Consider the following 12,732-nt stretch of genomic DNA (forward strand, 5'->3'; position numbering starts at 1 on the left):
AGATAAGGAATAAAAATATGGTAGAGAAAAATAATGCATTACATGCAGTGAAATAGTTATAAATAAGAAAATTTCTAATATGGTAAACAGTAGCAATTAGACTTACTAGAGAATAAGAATTCAGAATGTTTCAAAGGATGTTCATTGAGGGGAATGTGTGAAAACAGAAAATAAATCACTTAAAATCTTGTTAATATGTCTCTCTATTAATTAATATGGAGATTAAACAACATGCTATTGAAAAATCAGTTGGTCAAAGAAGAATAAATCGGCTTAAAGGGAAATAAAAAAATACTTGAGACAAATGAAATAACACCATACCAAATCTTATGGGATGCAGCAAAAAAAAGTTCTACAAGGGAAGATCAGAGCAATAAATGCCTACCTCAAGAAACAAGAAAAGTCTCAAGGAACAAGGAAAAGAAGAACAAATTAAGCCAAAACTTATTTCAGAACAGAAACAGAGACTAAAAAGACAACTGAGACTATCAACGAAACTAAGAACTGGTTCTTTGAAAAGAAACAAAATTGACTAACCTTATGCAGATTCATCAACAAGAGAAAAGAAAACTCAAGTAAAATCAAATGAAAGAAAACATTACAACTGACACAATGGAAATACAAAGAATTATAAGGGACTGCTATGAACAATTATACACCAATAAATTGGGCAACCAATCTGAAAGAAGAAGAAATGGATAAATTCCCAGAAACACAGAACCTACCAAGACTGAATCGTGAAGAAACAGAAAATATTAACAGACTGATTACTAGTAAGGAGATTGATAGTAATCAAAAACATCTCAACAAACAAAATTCCAGGATATGACAACTTTAATGCTGAACTCTAGCAAATATTCAAATACAAAGAACAGATCTCATGGACCTCATGTATTTTTATTGAGTTTAGACATGGTCTTCACGGCAGACTTATGTATGATCAGCACAAGAAGATAAAGCCTTAAAAACAAACAAAATTTCATGTATTTTTAATTCTAAAAACCTATTATAGGTTCTAACAGAGAGAGGTGATTAATATTAGAGTATGCATAATAAGATGTAAAAGACTTATGTCTAAAATTATATACAGTTAATCAATAAACATTAAGTACCTACCATGTACGGGGTTGTTGGGTTAGGCAGACAGATTAAGATTTGAACAAAAGTTTACAAAAGTAAACTAGTTCTTGTTCTCAAGGAGACATACTTAAGAAAAAAGATATTAAAATAATAACCAATAATTAAGCATTATAAATTATATCATTTTAAAAAGGCATAAAATGTACCATGAAACATACAAAAATACCACCTAAGTTAGTCTTGATGGTCATTGAAGAATTTTATGAAGATGTTAACTTAATATCTATTAAATTATTTGGTTGTTATTAAATCATTTCCCTAGCCTAACAAAATAAAGATGAATCATAGCTGTTTTACTCCATGAATTCTATACTTCTGCCAGCTCTGGGAGAGCCAATAATTCATACACACTTCTTTATTAATATGATTTGTACAAATGTTGCATATTATCAATTGAAAGCATGCCTAAAATTTCCCTCAGATTGATACTGATCCAGGCAAAATTATTGAAATTACATATTTACTTAATTATAAATACATATAGCCTGTTTTTGTGTTTTGTCTACAAGGCTGCCAGGAAAGATATGTAAAACACTCATGCTGAAATCTTCATGGCAATTACATATAGCATTTCTGTGATCTCCCAGTCTGAAAAAATATGCATGAAGAGTACAAAAATTGCTTGGGTTGGGTTAATCTTATTGAACTTAAAATGGCTTTTAGTGATGACATCTAATGCCACTTGGAATTTACAAATTATCCGTGTGGTAATTGGTCCAAAAAATTCCCTCAGTGTTCATATGACACCTGTTGGTAGATAGCTTTTAACCAAATAGGCACTAGCTTATCTTCATTTGTGTTGCACCTAGTATTGCACTTTAGGCACTGTTACATTAAAATAAGCCTCAGTAACTTCTTTGAAGGAGTTGAGGTTTAATGTTTTCTTATCTTTGTGGTAAAACCCAATTTTTTTTAATATGGCGGTGAATCATTAGATTTTAGAAATGTAGGTTTCAGTATTTTAGTAGTCTCTAATGGAGTTCATCAGCAAGCAGTACCCACCAAGTTGCCTTTGCATTTTAGTACATTTCTTCATTGCTCAGCAATCAATAATACATTAGCAAATTATAAGAAAAACCAAACTGCCTCAAAAATAGGACAATAAAGAATTTTAAAACTTCTGTAAAATTTTCTTCACATAGTTAAACCATTTATTAAGTGCCTGCTATGCAAGGCATGTGGGTATTATCTAATTCTAATAGTAACTTTATAAGGATGTTAACAAATAGAGAGGAAGGTTCAGAAACGTTAACTGGCACGATTTCACACAGCTGCTAATTGACACCATCATGATATGTTTAACTCTACTGTCTCTTTTCCTCCTGTACTTGAATATCTCTAAAACTACTTTTTCTTCTGTTTCAGAGAACAGTCTATGTGGTGTTTAGACAAACTATTTTTTAGAAGCAACAGAATGTTTTGGAACAAGTAATATAATGTGGTTTTAAGTGTTTGCTTGCACCAAAGAATGCCTGGCAAGAAGTTGTATTTAATGAAACAGGCACCATCTCTATATAGCTTAGCTCACTGAAGTTGAAAACCTTAAATTATATCACAGTGGCCTGAAACAGCTAATATAGTTTCAAATTTTTCTACATGACTTTCATTGAATCATTTATCTATTGCAGAAATACACTGATGTCCAGATGGGTTTATTGGAACAGCTGTTGTTTTCTTTTTCCAGATTTCAGCTTTCCTATCACTGCAATTTACAAATTTGGGGTCCTATTACTTGGACCATACTAACAAGCAGCAGAAAACTGAAACAAATGACTATTGATTGTTTGACTCAGTTCTCTGAGTATTTAATAGTGATGATCTATTAGATTTTTAAAATTATCAAATTGAACTTGTGCTCTCAATAGAAATTCGCTAAATTTTTATCTTTAGATGCTCCCTTTGTGGTGCCCTTCCTCCATTTCAATAAGAAATTATATTACATCAGCAACTTTCTATTTTGTAAAATTATCCATCAGTTTTCATTTATAATCCAGTCAGTACCTGCCACATTCTATGATTTGTTTTTTCTAATGTCCTTAGTGGTTACTTTAATCTCTATAATTTTAAATTCCCACAGTTATTCTTTCTTTCTTGTATAAATGTTGATAAATCTGTGTACAGATTTCAGATTTTTATTAAGCTTTTTTCTAATATACTAAGTATGGCATATGTGGATATTCTGCTTGTTTCAACAAATACATACTACTGTTTGGTATGTTAGATATTCTGCTGGATGATGAGAGGAGACTGTTTTATTAAACAAGTGAGAGGAGACATTTGTCTATACATAGCTTATATTCCAGTAAGGCTGACAGAAAAGAAAAGTCCATTATAATGTATGTTACTGAAATAAACAGGGGTTTGTGAATGAGCAAAAAAGAACAGGGTGTTCTCCTGTATTTAGGACCTCACAGCATCCAGTAAATGAAACCGATGCTTCTTTGTTAAATGCAGAGAAGACCATGCCTTGTTGCTCCATGGAAATCTTACTGTCAAGTTGTTGAGCTATCTTTTGTTTTTAATCAGAAATTATACTGGAAAGTTTTTTTAATCAGTATGGAAGAAAAGCAAAAATATAGAACAAGACAAAACAAAACAAAAAACATAGCCAAAAAACAACAAAAAACGATCACTCTTTTTCCTACCTTAGTACATATTGCTCACAATTTAAGAGATAAGAGTTCTTTTTTGAGTGAATGCTTATCTAGAAGTCCAGAATACTATATACTGTTTTGGGATCTCGTGTCTAGAATCAGTTCCTTGAAGCTCTTGGATTCCCTCCAAGTTTATCCTTGATATTTCTAAAAGATTCAATAGTTTCTTTCCTTTCCTTTGTATTTAATGAGAATTGTATCATGTTGTACATTGTATTTTAACTGTGAAACATGCCAACATCAGTGCTAGAAATTGGACTTGGAGAGTTGAAGTTAACTTTAAAGCATGCACAGCGTCTCTTGTAAGGTTTATTTCTTCTAGGTTATTCTAGTCTCACTTGCTCTTTATAAAGTTTGGCTTATGTTGCTTCCTGACTAACAGTAAGCAGTCCTTGCAAGCCTGGTCCATAAGAAATGTTAGTGAGGCAGTAATCTTGTGATCAATGGATAGACTTTCATTGTGGCTGTTGATTATATCTTGTAACATACAAATATCCTCTGTGCCCCTTCAATTTTTCTGCCCCTTCAATTTTGCCAACTTTCTTCTTACTGACATGACTGTGTACTGGTGTCCATGATTGGATTTTAGTTCTGAATCTACACTCTGCAGAGTTGCTGGGTCTAGAATTCTAGAAACTGCATTTCTTAGAGATCTGTGTCAGCTAGTTTACTGTTAATTTCTGCCAAGGGAAGCTTGGGAGACTGAAACTAAATGCAGGAAGGGAGTCATTTATTCCAGACAGTGAGTGTCATCAAAAGAGAGCAGCCAGCTTGTCTTTTGGATCTTATCTCACTAGCCACAAAGAGGTCCCTCAGAGGGACCAGCAGCATTGTGACCTTGGCAGCTGGAACTACAGTTGTGGGTGCCCCTTCGTCATAGGCCTACATGTCAGACACATGATACTCCTCTCCATAGGTTTAAGCACTGCCTTACAGGATCCATTCTTTAAGCTCCTAGGTTCTGGCAAGTCCCCCTCTTCGCTTTGGCTTCCCAGTCCTAAGGGTGGTAGCCTCTTCCTGCAGTTAATAATCTCTGGGTAAACTCAGCATCCCCTTTATGCCCTTTGGACTTCCTACTATGTAAACAATATCCTGTATTACATCATTCCCTTTAAAAAACTAATTAATTTAGCCTTGGCCTGATTTGTACATGTCGCCCTTAATGTATCCCCCAGCATGAGATCTTTGGTAACATTGACTCAGTTCAAGGTACACTGAAACAAAAGTGACCTCATTTTTAATGAAAGCTTTTCACTATGTGTTTAAATTTAAAGACTTATTTTTAACATTTTTATTGATTTATAATCATTTTACAATGTGTCAAATTCCAGTGTAGAGCACAATTTTTCAGTTATAAATAAACATATATATTCATTGTCACATTTTTTTCTCTGTGAGCTACCATAAGATCATATATATTTCCCTGTGCTATACAGTATAATCTTGTTTATCTATTCTACATTTTGAAATCCCAGTCTATCCCTTCCCACCACCTGCCCTCTTGGCAACCACAAGTTTGTATTCTATGTCTATGAGTCTGTTTCTGATGCTTAGTTTGTTTGTTTGTTTCTTTTTAGATTCCACATATGAGCGATCTCATATGGTATTTTTCTTTCTCTTTCTGGCTTACTTCACTTAGAATGACATTCTCTAGGAGCATCCATGTTGCTGCAAATGGCGTTATGTTGTCGGTATTTATGGCTGAGTAGTATTCCATTGTATAAATATACCACTTCTTCTTTATCCAGTCATCCATTGATGGACATTTAGGCTGTCTCCGTGTTTTGGCTATTGTAAATAGTGCTGCTATGAACCTTGGGGTGCAGGTGTCATCCTGAAGTAGGGTTCCTTCTGGATATATGACCAGGAGAGGGATTCCTGGGTCATACAGTAAGTCTATTCTTAGTCTTTTGAGGAATCTCCATACTGTTTTCCACAGGGGCTGCACCAAACTGGATTCCCACCAGCAGTGAAGGAGGGTTCCCTTTTCTCCACAGCCTCTCCAGCACTTGTCATTTGTGGATTTATGAATGATGGCCATTCTGACTGGTGTGAGGTGATACCTCATTGTAGTTTTGATTTGCATTTCTCTGATAATTAGTGATATTGAGCATTCTTTCATGTGCCTATTGATCATTTGTATGTGTTCCTTGGAGAATTGCTTGTTTAGGTCTTCTGCCCATTTTTGGATTGGGTTGTTTGGTTGTTCCTTATTAAGTCGTATGAGCTGCTTATGTATTCTGGAGATCAAGCCTTTGTCGGTTTCATTTGTAAAAATTTTTTCCCATTCTGTAGGTTGGTTTTGTTTTCCTTCTGGTTTCCTTTGCTGTGCAGAAGCTTGTAAGTTTCATTAGGTCCCATTTGTTTATTCTTGCTTTTATTTCTATTGCTTGAGTAGACTGTTCTAGGAGAACATTTATGAGATGTATGTCACACGTTTTGCCTATATTTTTTTCTAGGAGGTTTATTGTATCTTGTCTTATGTCTTATGTCTTTGATCCATTTTGAGTTGATATTTGTATATGGTGTAAGGGAGTGTTCTAGCTTCACTGCTTTACATGCTGCTGCCCAGTTTTCCCAGCACCATTTGTTGAAGAGACTGTCTTTACTCCATTGTATATTCTTGCCTCCTTTGTCGAAGATTAGTTGGCCAAAAGTTTCTGGGTTCATTTCTGGGCTCACTATTCTGTTCCATTGGTCTATATGTCTGTTTTTGTACCAATACCATGCTGTCTTGATGACTGTAGCTCTATAGTATTGTCTGAAGTCTGGGAGAGTTATTCCTCCAGCCTCTTTCTTTCTCTTCAGTAATGCTTTGGCAATTCTAGGTCTTTGAAGGTTCCATATTAATTTTATTATGATGTGTTCTAGTTCTGTGAAATATGTCCTGGGTAATTGGATAGGGATTGCATTAAAGCTGTAGAGTGCCTTGGGCAGTGTGACCATTTTAACAATATTGATTCTTCCAATCCAGGAGCATGGGATATCTTTCCATTTTTTAAAGTCTTATTTAATTTCCTTCATCAGTGGTTTATAGTTTTCTGTGTATAATCCTTTCACCTCCTTGGTTAGATTTATTCCTAGGTATTTTATTACTTTGGGTGCTATTTAAAGGGGATTGTTTCTTTACTTTCTTTTTCTGTTGATTCATCGTTAGTGTAAAGAAATGCAACTGATTTTTGAACGTTAATCTTGTAACCTGCTACCTTGCTGAATTCTTCGATCAGCTCTAGTAGTTTTTGTGTGGACCTTTTAGGGTTTTCTATATATAGTAACATGTCGTTGGCATATAGTGACTTTTTACCTCTTCTTTTCCAATTTGGATCCCTTTTATTTCTCTCTCTTGCCTGATTGCTGTGGCTAGGACTTCCAAGACTATGTTAAATAGGAGTGGTGAGAGTGGCCTTGTCTTGTCCCAGATTTTAGTGGGAAGCTTTTGAGTTTTTCACTGTTGAGCACTGTGCTGGCTGTAGGTTTGCCATATATAGCTTTTATTATGTTGAGATACATTCCCTCTATACCCACTTTGGTGAGAGTTTTTATCATAAATGGGTGTTGAATTTTATCAAATGTTTTTCTGCATCTATTGAGATGATCATGTGTTTTTTGTCCTTTCTCTTGTTGATGTGATGTATTGCATTGATTGATTTGCATATGTTGAACCACCCTTGTGTCTCTGGGATGAACTGCACTTGGTCATGATGTATAATCTTTTTTATGTGCTGTTGGATTCTGTTTGCTAATATTTTGGTGAGGATTTTTGCATGTATGTTCATCAGTGATGTTGGCCTATAATTCTCTTTTTTGGTAGTGTCTTTGCCTGGTTTTGGTATCAGGGTGATGGTGGTTTCATAGAATGAGTTTGGGAGTATTCCCTCCTTTTCAATCGTCTGGAAGAGTTTGAGAAGGACTGGAATGAGTTCTTCTTTGTATGTTTGGATAGAATTCCCCGGTGAAGCCATCGGCCCTTGAGTTTTATTTGTAGGGAGGTTTTTTATTGCTAATTTGATTTAATTTCTAGTGATCGGTTTGTTCAAGTGGTCAGTTTCTTCTCTGGTGGACAATTATTTTTCCAGAAATTTGTCCATCTCCTCTAGGTTATCCATTTTGGTTCCATATAGTTTTTCATAATACTCTCGTGTGATATTCTGTATTTCTATTTTATTTGTTGTAATTTCTCCATTTTCCCTTCTTATTTTGCTTATTTGTGCTCTCTCTTTTTTTCTTCTTTGTGAGTTTGGCCAGAGGTTTGTTGATTTCATTTACTTTTTCAAAAAATCAGCTTTTGATTTGATTGATATTTTCTATGGTTTTTCACTCTCTATTTTGTTTATTTCCTCCCTGATCTTTATTATTTCCTTCCTTCTGCTGCCTTTTGGGTTTTTTTGCTCTTCTTTTTCTAATTCTTTAAGCTGGTGGGTTAGATTGTTTGAGATTGTTCTTCTTTTTTGAGGAAGGCCTGTATCGCTATAAACTTCCCTCTTAGCACTGCCTTTGTTGTGTCCCATAAATTTTGTGTGGTAGTGGTTTCATTTTCTTTTGTCTTAAGGTATTTTTTTTTCATTTCAACTTTGATTTCATATTGACCACTATTTTTTAATAGCATGTTGTTTAATCTACATGCTTTCCTTTTTTTCTCCTTTGTTTCTCTGTAGTTGATTTCTAGTTTCATGGCATTGTGGTCACTAAAGATGCTTGAGATAATTTCTCTTCTAAAAATTGTTGAGGCTTCTTTTGTGCCCAAGTATATGATCAATCTTAGAAAATGTTCCATCTGCACTTGAAACCAATGTATATCCTATTTTGGGGGGGGTGTAATGCTCTGAAAATATCTGCCAAATCTAATTTTTCTATTGTATTATTTAATTTCTCTGTTGCCTTATTTATTTTCTGTCTGGAAGATCTCTCTAGTGATGTTAACGCAGTGTTAAAAGCTCTTGACTATGATTGTATTCCCATCAATATCCTCCTTTATCTCTGTTAGTAGTTGTTTTATATACTTAAGTGCTCCTATATTAGGTGCATATATATTAATGAGTGTAATATCCTCATCTTGTATTACTCCTTTAATCCTTATAAAATGAAGAAAGACTTACTTTTGAGCAATATTAGAAGGAGGGTACATATGGTAGCTGAAGTGAGGCCTATATAGGGGACAGATAGATATTTTGTAGGATCATCTCTTTTCACATTAAAACATAATTATATTATCAAAACTCAAAAGGGCACCACCTTCAGGCCAGAATCATCAGATTCTTATCTGAGCCAGATAGAGCCTGAAAAAAAAGTGCAACACTGATCTTACCACTGTCCATGCTTGTGCAGGTGCTTGGAGGGAACTGGAGCCTAGAGATAACCAGGCTACTCTCCTGGTTATCTAGCTTCATTAGCCAGTTCCTTTCCAATACACTACACAGAGTTTATAGCAGCCCACTGGCAACCAAAGCAGCTCACTTAGGCCAAGGGAGGCTTTTTTGAAAGATCCACATCTAAATAATCTGTTTATATTTCTGAAATTTCTGAATTTAAGAATACAGTGAGCATTTTATAAGCTTGTAAACAGAAAAAAAATAGCTAAAGGAAAAGAGTCTGCCATTTCCTTCCCACAATATAAGCTATTGAAGATACAAGAATAAGTGTGGTAAACCCTATTTATATGTTTCACGTGTAAAGATGAAAGAAAGACATTTCTAAACTTGCCACATCACAGAATATATGACACCCATACAACTTCTCTAAAACAGACTACTTCAGGAAGCATTCCAACTTTAAGAAAACTGAACCAGAATAAAACTGATATAGGTAGCCACAAAGACTGTGGTCAGTTTGAGGATGACCACAATATAAGTTTGGTAACATGCTGCATTAAAGTTAGTTTACTTTCAAAGTAGCTAATAGTCATAGATGTAAGGTATATAGCTGGATAAGGGTGCAAGTGGGTAAATACCTGTCTCCTCACTGACTTCTTTAAGGCACATCCAAGTTGAAGGGTATTTAGCCACATTTTGGAGAGAAATATTTACCAGTTCAGAGAAAGACTATTAAATGGAAGCTTGTTATTTTTTCTCTCTCAATTAGCATACAAAGACATTTTATAATGGCACTAAGCAGAAATCTGCCTTTCAGCAGACCAGGACAAACAAGCCCGATATCTAGGGTTTGGAACTGAATTTGTAAATACTTAGCAATCTCCCTTTTTCTGCATCTGTGTCTCAATGTAAAATTTTTTAGTTTATGCCTTTTTAGAAGCTATGGTCAAACGTGCATTTCTTGATAGATTTAATATACAGGAAAAATAAGTGAGCAAACAAGACCTTTAGAATCTATATGAAAATACTAAGCTGTGATACACGGTAGCAAGATGTGTAACAGGACTTTTGGTAAAGAGGTATCCCCACCCACTCAAATTCCAGTTCTATCTCATACCAACTGTGTTACCCTGGCCATTTACTGTACTTCTCTTTTCCTTACTTCTTTATATTTAAAGAAAGGAGTTAATAGTATTTGGCTTATAGGTTTGTCATAAAGGTTGAATAGGTTATTGTATTCTAAGCAGGCAAGGGTGTAAACAATATTTTAAATTATAATAAATACTATAGCTTTTGACAATATTTTTATACCTATATAATGTTTGATAAGTAATCTGTGATATACAATATAATTCTCAAAGAAAGCAAAATCAAAATGGCACAATGTTAACAATAATACCAGAAATAACTTTCCTATGGTGGCAGGAAAGTTAAAATACAGTAAAGATGTTTTCTTTTTGTATAGGAGTAGATGTAAGCACATCTATAGTTGAATCTTTATATATTAATATTGAAATAGAAATGGTGTTCATTCTTACAACCAGCAGTGGAATGAAAATAAAGAAATAAAACTTCCAGTTCACTAGACAGACACAAAACAAGAAATATGATATGAATGGCAACATATACTTACCCTGTAAAGATGAATATTTCTCTCAAACACATATATTATCAAAATTGATTAGCTGCCTCCCCCTTCCCCATGCTTACGTACACACCTTTACTTACGTAAGTACAAATCTAATTCACTGGATTCATCTAACACCAGTGTGATAAAACTTGTTATTAGCAAAACTAATTTTAAAATAAACAGATTTTTCCAAAGAACAAAATAACCATTAGATCACAGAAGTGGAAGTATCAATTTCCAGTTATTTACAGACTTAAATTTTTTTAAAATGCAGATTAAGCAGTATTCTGAGAAATTTTCATAGTCTTCAGTTACACTGACTACAAATAAACTAAACCTTCCACTCAAGTATTTTGGAAAAAGATATTTTTAAATAATGACAACAGGAAAAATAAACTAGCTTGGAAAACACCAATAGAATTATCAGATATTGGATTTATACATTTTCTTTGAAAATATAAGGATAACCCCACAATCCAATTTTGGCAGATGAAGAACACAAAGGAAAAACATACATATATGACACTGCAAATGATAAAGGTAATAAGCCACAAATTCAAAGAGAATACATCATCTAAAGTAGATTACTATAACTTTGGATAAATGCTTTTGATAATAGTTACAAAATAGTTTTTACCCCCTTGGAAGCAACTGGAAATTAATACAACTCTCTCAGCAAGAGGTAAGAATAGAGACTGATTGCCCTGAAGAAATGAAAAACTTTATCAATAATAAACATCAAAAAAAAATCCTAGTGGTCTTACAGGTAAATTATAGCAAAAGTCATTCCAAATGCAATTAATGAGGTCAGCATTCAATTCATTGGGTTAGGGATAGGTTGAAACTAAGCTTAAATCAACCAAATAGATAAAGAATACTAAGAGGAAACAAAATATTAAAAAAACAAAATTTAGACCTATATTACAAATACAAATGGAAAAATTCCACAAAAGACCACTGTTAAACAAATCAAACAGTGATGAACACAGACCATGGTCAATTAGGTTTGTTTCAACCTAGAAAGAGAAGGACGATTCAATATTCAAGTTTTATTTACATAGCTCAATCTATTCATGAATTATGGGAAAAGTATAATAATATCAGTAAGCACTAGAAAGCATTCAATAATGCGTAATTACCTATTACAGCCACTTATGCTTTGAAAAAAAAACTTGTTAAATGATGCCTGGAAGGGATTAAGTATATCAAAATAAAAGATAAAATTTCTGTACAAACTGCAAATGCCATATTAAACTCCACACAATTCTCAGTGAAGTTAAAACAAATTTCTCCGACTGTTTAAATCGTTTTAAAGATTTTATCCAATACAATAATTTTTTTTAAAAAATGAATAGCATTTCTGGAGAAAAAAAAATCACGTAGGCATTTGGATGGAGTAGTGCTAGTAAAAAGCACAGAATACTCACATCCAGTTTGGTCTAGAGTTCATCTTGAAAATTGTTCCATATAACGCAGTAATCTTTTGTCACGTTCTGCTCAGAAAATGCTGCAAATCTTTAGTGTTTTTCTAAACCTCCCTCTCTTCACTTTCAGGGATAAACTTGACTACATTCCATCGGAGAAGAAAAGATAATGTAGAAACTGTCGCAACTCACTTCCTTTCCACACAATTTACTTTTATGTAAGATCATTCCTTTCATCTTTCCTCCCATCCCAGTGGAAGAGATCTTACTTTTATATCCAAATTAAGTAAGTTTCGGAGTGGTGCTTGGGATAGTTGTTTTAAGATGAGAAAGAAAATGAATATGTTTATGTGCCAGAGACAATCTGACGGATACAGCAAGGATGTATGAGGTAGCTGGAGAGGATGGAATATGTTCAAGACAGGTTTTCTATTCAAAGCCTTTTCTAGAAGTCACCAAACTGAGTTCTGAATTTCACTACTGTTTTCCCGTAACAGCATGTGCTTATTTTTTTCATTGTGTATTGAATTATGTTTACATTAGTGTTTTACCTTTTTCCCCACTATGATATAAGC

The 12,732-nt window shown here is 33.9% G+C and overlaps 1 long non-coding RNA gene across 3 annotated transcripts in view; it reads left to right on the forward strand.

Moving 5' to 3' along the window:
- The window catches only part of LOC140686569 (uncharacterized), a 464,075-nt gene that overhangs the window by 433,862 nt on the left and 17,481 nt on the right, over positions 1-12,732 (forward strand). For 2 of the 3 annotated variants that reach the window (XR_012060398.1, XR_012060399.1), the window contains one exon: positions 12,288-12,714. The exons of the other annotated variant lie outside the window; for it this stretch is intronic. This is a non-coding gene — a long non-coding RNA (uncharacterized lncRNA). Of the gene's footprint in view, positions 1-12,287; positions 12,715-12,732 lie in introns of those variants that run through there. 3 annotated transcript variants of the gene reach the window in all.

This window comes from Vicugna pacos, chromosome 2, assembly GCF_048564905.1.
Source record: "Vicugna pacos chromosome 2, VicPac4, whole genome shotgun sequence".
Lineage (NCBI taxonomy): Eukaryota > Metazoa > Chordata > Mammalia > Artiodactyla > Camelidae > Vicugna > Vicugna pacos.